General features: G+C 44.5%; 1 long non-coding RNA gene across 15 annotated transcripts; it reads left to right on the plus strand.

Annotated features, from left to right (window-relative positions):
- Window positions 1–3,176: 3,176 nt before the first annotated feature.
- On the plus strand, window positions 3,177–7,740 carry LOC123160394 (uncharacterized). Of its 15 annotated transcripts, XR_006480160.1 has the most exons (9): window positions 3,188–3,787; window positions 3,853–4,097; window positions 4,267–4,353; window positions 4,750–4,991; window positions 5,622–5,710; window positions 5,857–5,971; window positions 6,268–6,373; window positions 7,211–7,288; window positions 7,445–7,740. It is a non-coding gene; the product is annotated as an uncharacterized lncRNA (long non-coding RNA). The 15 variants fall into 15 exon arrangements; XR_006480161.1 differs by having other exon boundaries at window positions 3,183–3,787; window positions 5,622–5,717; window positions 6,268–7,288; XR_006480165.1 differs by having other exon boundaries at window positions 3,183–3,787; window positions 5,622–5,717; window positions 5,865–5,971; window positions 6,268–7,288.
- The last annotated feature ends 834 nt before the right edge of the window (window positions 7,741–8,574 follow it).

Consider the following 8,574-nt stretch of genomic DNA (forward strand, 5'->3'; position numbering starts at 1 on the left):
CGTCACGAGGCTTAAGGAGTATATCGAGAAAGCGCAGCAAGGGACGTTCATTCCAGACAGAGAGAAGGACGAGCTCACAATGGCCCTCGGGAATCCTGAGCACCCTGGACGGACACGAGGCGCGCCAGGCTCCGTTTCGTGGAAGGTTGGGTTTCCGGATGCAAGGGGGTTACAAATGCTAGGAGAGGAGGAAGAAAGTGGAGCATAGCCAACTACAGGCGCTGCACGAAAGGGTACAAGGGCTAGAGGAACGAGATGCAGATCGCATCAAACAACCTGCCAAAGCTTCCCTTGAAGCTACCCCTCCATCTCACCGGAGAAGTAGTGTGGCTTCCACCGAGCAGACTCCACAGCTGGAGCCTGTCTTCATGGCTCTTGCTAGCTACCCCGTGGATGCTATCATGGAGTCTCAACATTGCCACCTTATGACGCGATGGATGACATTGAAAGTCAAGGCGGCTATTGGCTCTGTTTTACCTACTGAACCTAGCACAACCTACCACGGCCGGTCGATTCCAGAAGGATATGCTAGGGTCATGGTGGATCAAATAACGGACGGATTTGAGGACCTTGAGCTTGACCACCCTACGGGTGAAGCGGAGATTCGGCTGGGTTCTTCTCTGAAGACTCCATGCCTATGGCGGAAGGAGCTCATCAACCTTCCGAACTGGACGCCTCCGCCTCCTCCTCCTTCTCCTCCTCCGGAAGTCAGGGCACTCCGCCTCCTCCTCTGCCTTCTCCTCCGGTGAGTGATCAGGGCACTCAGCCTCCTTCTCCGGCGCGTGGTGGCACTCCGCCTCCTTCTCCGCCTGTGCCGGCGCGCCCGAGCAGCCAGCCTCCTCCTTCTCCGCCTCGTCAACAAGGGCGGAAGAGACCCAATGCCGCTCTGGCTACTCCGGCGCGTCGTCCTTCTCCTCCGCCTCGTAAGAAAGGAAAGATAGCCGCAACCGCTCCGTCTGCTCCGGCGTCTAGCAGTACATCCAGAGGCAGGCAATACAGATATGGTCCTTCTCTGAAGATTCCAGAGAAGTTACCATACGACAGGAGCCAGGAGGAAAACACGAAGATCATGCAAGCCAAAAGTGAACAACTTCTTTGAAGGGGTGAAAGCAAATAAACATCCACCTCCGGAGGAGAAGATAGATCCGGTAAAAGCGAAGCGTACTCTGGCTGCCTTGAAGAAACCACCAAAGTCTCCGACGAAAGGCAACTATGAGCGCATTATTAAAAATTCATTTATCAAAGCGGAGTGGTCGGGACATACTGTCAGTGGTCAAAGGTTAGCAGGACGACGAGCTGGGAAAAAAGTTGCCCAGCTCGATGAACAAGCGAACCAATCGTTCCCCCCGCTCCAGTTGTCTAGCGATATCGTCGCTAATCATCCGGGCGGGATGGTGCCCGGTTATATCAATCTTGAAGATTACCTGCCCGACGATGTACATTATGATTTGTTGGAGGTGGACGCACACAAATACGTGCACGGGAAGCCTCTCGTCAAAGATGAAAGATCTCTAACAATGATGGTGTGAAGATTCCATGATTGGTACATGAAAACCTGCAGAGAGTCTGAGGGGAGGAATATTTTGACGCTGAGAGTTAGAGAGGAGCATGACCTCGTTGGAATTGAACTGTTGCATGTTCCATTTGAAGAGTTCTTCGTGTTTTTTAATCTAAGGGCCCTTGATAAATTAATGATCACTTGCTACTGCCTGTAAGTAGTACTACTTCTGTCATTAAGTCTATATATATATGTCAGCTCTTTCATTGCATGTATCTTTAATTATCCTCACTATATTATGCAGATTGAAGATCGGCGAATTGAAGAAAAGACAAATCGGTGATATTGGGTTCATTAACACAAATCTCATAGATGCATATATGGTTGAATTTCAGGCCAAAGATACCGAGGCCAAGCTGCTACAATCGTTTATATTAAATCAAAACAAAGCTATAATACTCTTCCCTTACGAATTCCACCGAGTGTTACTGTCTTGTGCATATTCGGTTTTCCTTATGGTTATAGTAATGTAATTGATGAGTTATGCATGCGTGCGCAGCTTCTACTATATTCTCCTAGAGATTAAACTTCAGCAGGGACAAGTAACCGTCTTAGACTCGAGACGAAAAGATCCCAAGGAGTATGCGGACATGAATGACATATTTAGAGAAGTAAGTTAAATCGATTATTATCGCACCATATCGGCAACTTCAATTTGTTCATTTCCTGATATCAAGTAATTGTTTTCTTTGTCTGGCAGGGTTTGTAAAAAATTCACCTCAAAAACTCCGGGACTGCCGAAGAAACTGCAATTTAGACACCCGAAAGTAGGTACTATAGTAGGATGTTCCACGCATCTCCTAGTGATTCAAGCGCTAGTTTCATTAGCATGCTTGCTAATGATCGGTTTGATTGACCTCTATTTCTTGTAAAGTGGTTGTGGCAGGAACAAGGGAATAATTACTGTGGATACTACATTTGCGAGTCCATCCGCCACACGACCTGTGAGCGGGGCTACTCTGACAAACAATATGAAGTGCGTAAATAATAATATTCACAATTTTATTTTTATTACCATCATTTGTGTTCAGTTTCATTTATTCATATATATGTATCGATCCCTTTCTTCAAATTAGATATTTTGAATGCGGGATGAACTCCTACCACCAGATCGTATGCGAGGAATTCAAGAGGAATTGGCGGCATTTTTTCTTGACCACATGATCGCTAAAGACGGAGAATACCATGTGGACCCTAATCAGTTGGTTTTTAATTAGGAGATTATATTGTAAGATATAATTATATTGTGTATATGTAGCTAGTAGCGTCGGATAGATATACGAGAACTTGTTGTTCGATCAATCTCTCAGAGAAGGAGAGGTGGTCGATATCACTTCTCTCTGTATGCATATGTTCATGACGATCTTTTGTTTCCTTCATTTGCTTACTAGCTAGCGTGTCTAGTCCTCTCTATCTATCTAAACTCCTAATGTCTCAGTTGGTAGGTCGCGTTCCGGGTTTTATTTTCATCCCACCATTTTCGTCCGTTTTTTTTTCGTCCTCAATTCCACCTCCCACTTCCCCGTACCAAAAAGAAAACCAACCAAAACCAGGTAAAAAGGGAGCGATGCCTCCAGTCCTCGCACGCCTCGCACTCGCATGCCTCAATGAAAAAAGACCAGCGAAAAAAGACCTACGAAAAAAGAACTACGAAAGAAAAAACAACGACAAAAAATCAGGCGACTCGCACGAGCGAGGCCTCTAGATCCCGTCACCACCGCCCGACGCCGCCAGCCCCGTCCTCCTCCCTGGCTCCCGGCGCCGCCCGGCCCCATCTCCTCTTGCGATCCTGGCGTCGCCCCGCCCCACCTTCTCCCTCACTCCCAGCGCTACCTATCGATCCCCTCAACGACACAGAGCCGCCGTCCTCTCATGCGATCTCACTGCCGCCACCCTCCGATCCGCTCCTCCTCTCCCGAGGATACGCAGCCGCATCCGCCGATGCCGATCCGGGCAGGCGCGGCCGTCGTGGATCACGAGGATCCGGATGATGGGGCGGCAGAGATGGCCACGGATCTGTTACGGCGACGACGGCGCCTGATCCGCACCCGCAGCATCCGGATGGAGGTCGGCGACAAACCCTAGCCTAGACGTCAGCATCGGGATCCAACCCCTGCTCTCGGTGCTGGGGCTAGGCATATGGGGGTGCTTGCTGCCGCGGTGGACCTCGACGCCGGCGACATCTGCAGCATCTCCCTCCCGTCGGGCTGCAGGACCTGTATGCCCAAGGTACGCCTCCTCCACCTTCCTTTCCCCTCCCTACCAAGACTGCAGCTTGCTGATGTGTCGATTAGTGGTAGTGATGGATCTAGTATGAGCATAAACTGGCGAATAATCCAGCGGTCGGATGAGGATAAATGTGCGGCTACAAACTCTGGTCCTCGCCGGCGTCGTGGTCGGAGGCCACGTTGACCCTACCTCTGCATCTAGCGGTGCCGGGTTCTTCCCGTTGCTGCACCACCTCGCGGCCTAGGGAGACCAGGCGCTGGCGTGACCCCACTCCCGCTGCTGTTTTGTCTCTTCAGATAATCCATATCAGGTTAGTTCCATGCTGCTTCGCTCGACGGCAGTTATCCTTCTGGCTTGCTCTCTCGTGGGAAGTAGCATGTGGCTCTGTTAATTTATCAGAAGGTACATAAGATTTTGCAAGCAATCGTGGTACATGATCCGGTTTTTTGGGCTGACCTTATTATGCTTTGTTGTCTCAGCCCGACACGAAGGATGAGCATGTGAGGATTAAGGATGCAGGAGGCAAGGTCATCCGATGTAATGGTTACCGAGTGTATGAAATACTTGTATGTCATGATTATTTGGTGTGCAACTACATTTATCTTGTACCAAATTACTATGCCATTGAGTTTGAAATTGTAGACACGGTAGCTTCAAAGCATGATGCGAAATTACTCGGTGCAGTGTGATACAGACAAATGTCTTGGTGCATTGGTGCTTTGTTTTGAAATCCAGGAAATTAGTTGGGCTTGAAGAATTAGCTCTTGTTGGTCATTAATCGTTACCATTTTAAGATCACTCATTTGTGAAAACTGAAGTCCCCATTCCTTTTGGTCATTTAAGAAAGCATGTGAAAGTGAAACGACACACTGTCACACATATATCTTAGTTCTTCTAAAATCATGTTTCACTGCTTGGTTTGTGCTGCAAATAATGTCAGTACGTTGAACTTGCTAAATCAGGTCAAATGTGGCTCAGTGATAGAATTAAGAATGAAGGAGGAAGATACCAGCACAATCCCCAGCAATAAAGACTGCGGCAAGGGCGACGACAGTGTGTCTCGGCGAGCGTGAGCAATGGCAGCATCATCTCCGACTCCGAGTACCTGACCAAGACGCTGTCCAGGTCACACGTCGAGGACTTCCTCCTGGACGATGCCGCCTCCTTGGTTGTTGTTGTCGTCTCCTCAAATAAGTCGTATCAGGTTAGTTCCATTGCACTGCAAGTACTACCACTTCTATTGGGCAAGCAAATACAACTTGAAAGTATAAGTCATATCAGGTTAGTTCCATCATACGCCAGTGTCGTCTGGCACGCGAACTCAATTTCTTGCATCGCCCATTGTTGTTCATCTGCTGCTCTAACCAGTAACCATCCCTTGGTCCCGATACTTTCGAGCTCGCAAATATAACATTGATTGCTTGATTAGCATTATTTCTTTCAAGGACAAAACTAATTGTCGATTCTTTTTGGCTACATCAGAAAGATTTTGGATGCAGACCTATGTGGTTTCTTCATAGTACTAGGGAGCTGACAATAAAAAAACATGAGAATTCATCACCTATCTTAGCCACCGCAACCTGAACAAGGTTTGCCAACATCTAGCTTAATCCTTCTTAATGGTTGGTAGCAGACCTGTCCTACAAGCAGAAATCATCTACTTTGTGTTTGAATTTTCTAAATTACAGTAAAACATGTGCATACTTTAGTTTGCACAAAGAGCAGACCTAGACAATCTGTTGTAGGATCTGAGCTACTGAATATACATGTAGTAAGAAATATTTTTCCTTTGATCCTCTTTCATGTTCAAGTTCCTAATGAAGCTGCCATACAGCGCATTTAGGCTCTGGTCAACAAGTGGACGGACAGGTTGTCCATTCTTGTTGTTCTTGCGTGTCAAGATTCTTGGCTGCAGACTTGCAGGTATCAAGTATGAGTCGATGCTTAACTTTTGTCACGTTTCTTACTTACCACTCTTATTTCTAGCATTCAACATACATGAACTGAATAGACCAATGGCATTACATGTTTCATAGGCATGTTTCTAAATGCTAATTAGCATTTCTCAGTTCTGCAGATACACCATGATTGCAGCAGGTGTTGGAAGAAATCATCCGATGGTCGTAACTGACGAAGGAAGTGCTTTGTATACGGACAAGCTGGGGACGAGTTCACTAAGGAGTGGTTGACTCCCTCTCCTGTTGCTTTTTTTATGGTTGATAGATGACACAACTAGAAGTGCAGCAAATACAACTTATATTGTCACCTGTTCTTAGAACCTACTTGTTTGGGTGATAATGAAACCAATACAAATATTTATGACATGAGCATATACATAACTTATATTGTTTAGGACCATGGGGTGGTTCTGACAATTTTATGGGAATTTGACCATATGGGAAACTCATTTTCCACTGTGTTCTTCGTTGCTGTTATTTTTGTGTTCTCCCTGACTCCATGTTGTTCCAAATTTGGTGCAGGGACTAAGGTGTCACCACTCCCCTGCCTTGTTACTAAAGCAACTAATGTTGTTTGTGGTGCTGACTTCACTATCTAACTTTCATCGGTTGAGGGATCTTCCGTACTGTATGGCCTTCCTGAAACTATGAAACTTAAAGATTAGCACGCTCTTTTTTCTTTCAGATAAAGCAAAAGGCTTTGATCATCTTCTCATGATAAAATGTTTAGATAATTATCTGCTTTGGTTGTTATTAGTGGGGTTTTCCTACGTCATTTCTTTGAAGATGTATTTAGTTCTTCTGTGCTATTCAGTACATCAGACTTCCTCGGTATGGCTAACTTGGTCATGGAAGCGATAATCAGGTTGGTTGCTACAATGTTAACACACGACACCTACTAAATTTGCAACACTAGAGGCGGGGACTCCTAGACCTATGCTAATTGACTTAATTAATTATTATTATTGTTCGTTAGGCGTCCAAACAGGCAGCTGAGCGTTGGACATGGCCTTATGCCTCCGAATAATATGTTCATACACCATAAGTTCTTTGCAATATTCATACACCCAATTCAGTACTATTTTCCATATTTTAACTTTACGTACAGTTTTTATTATCTGCTGTTAATTATAAGTACCAATCAAAACTGTTAATTATAAGGCCATAGCATAGCCCTATATTTATTGTGTTCAGTGACCTTTTTTATGAAAATCATTGCTACGAGTCACCATTTCATAATTGGTGTTCATATCCTAATCCTTTTGTATTTGCAAGATCACTCCTTAATGTTAAGAGGGGAGGGATGATTTTAAGGATATTTTTGTAAAAGGAGGACATTGACAAAAACATTGAATACAACGGCAGTGATAAGATTTGTGCATTGTTTTTTTTAACACAAACTAATATGTGGATACTAGGAATATGGCTGAATTAATAAACATTGTTACTTTCTTTTTGCATCCAGAATCTTTGCGTGGTAGCCTGCTTGCCGCCAAGATAGTTAGCCCCTGAGCTCCTGAAGAAAGGACAGTTGAAGGAAATGGTAAAGTTACTTATAAATGTCTTGCTTCTTAAGTATTTTACCATTTATTGAAGATGCAGTGCTTTTTAATTGTTGCTAAGCCAATTATGAACAAACACCTTGTGTTAAACATCTTGTAATTCTTATCCGACGATATACATTATTTGATGCCTCAAGAAAGAAGCGAACACAAAGGATCCTACACCAAAGGATGAAGAGGTCGAGGAAGTGATGGAAGGGGGTGCATGGAGGAAGACAGGTGCATGGTGGAAGCTGGCGTGATGGCTGCGAAGGTCAAAGGAGAGAAGGCTAGCACTGGACTTATTTTGGAGTCTCTTGACAGGCACATCGCACATCAACCTTGGGTGATTTAAGTGAGGGTGGTTCTATCTTTTCCGCCCTCTAATTTCTGTCAATGACTAAAGATAGATGATTAGGGAAAATTTTAAAATATTAGCATGGATTATTGGCCATCCTGAGTTTTGTACTCTCTCTGCTATGGTGTTACAGTTATAGAGGTCTTGCAGACAACTTAGGGGGTGTTTGTTTCCAGGGACTTTTTGGTGTAGGGACTAGAAAAAGTCCATCTTAGAGACTTTTTAATCAAACAGGAGGGACTACTAGGGACTAAAAGTTGCTTTTTGGGACTAAATGAAGAAGACTCTCAAGGAGAGTCTTTTTTAGGACTTTTTGAGACTTTTCCAACCATGCCCCTCCCTGCACCCATTGCCCCGCCGGCCCATGGTGTTGTTTGGTTGTTATTTTTCTGTATACTAGGGGTAACATGGTCATTTAATAACTCCAGGGAGGGACTAGCGACTTTTTAGTCCCTGGAAAACAAACAGGGAGGGGCTTTTTAGTTGGGGCAAGTCCTAGGACTTATGAATCAAACAGGGCCTTAGATTGATGTGTTTTGTCGACTATCTTTTTTGAGCAGAATAACTGTTGGGTAGCCCCAACAGTAATTGTCGATACTGCAGGTTTAATGGATGGTAAAGTGATCCGTTGCTATTTTGCATTTGATTCATCTGCAAATTAGTACTAACTGATAAAAGATACATATTACATGAATCCATGAAATTTAGTACTTAACCATGTTCATTGATCTATAGATTAAGATAACTTGTATTGACAAAAATAAACATTATTCCTGAAGAGAAAATGCCTCTACATGTTCTCCTTCAGTGTGTTGCAGAAAAACCATCCATACACCATCTTTGTGTGTGTGTGTGTATATAAAAGTTTCCCCTATTCTACAAAACATTTATGGTACTATATATTTCAGGTTGGAAGAATCCAATCAAGAC

This window comes from Triticum aestivum, chromosome 7B (genome assembly GCF_018294505.1).
Source record: "Triticum aestivum cultivar Chinese Spring chromosome 7B, IWGSC CS RefSeq v2.1, whole genome shotgun sequence".
Lineage (NCBI taxonomy): Eukaryota > Viridiplantae > Streptophyta > Magnoliopsida > Poales > Poaceae > Triticum > Triticum aestivum.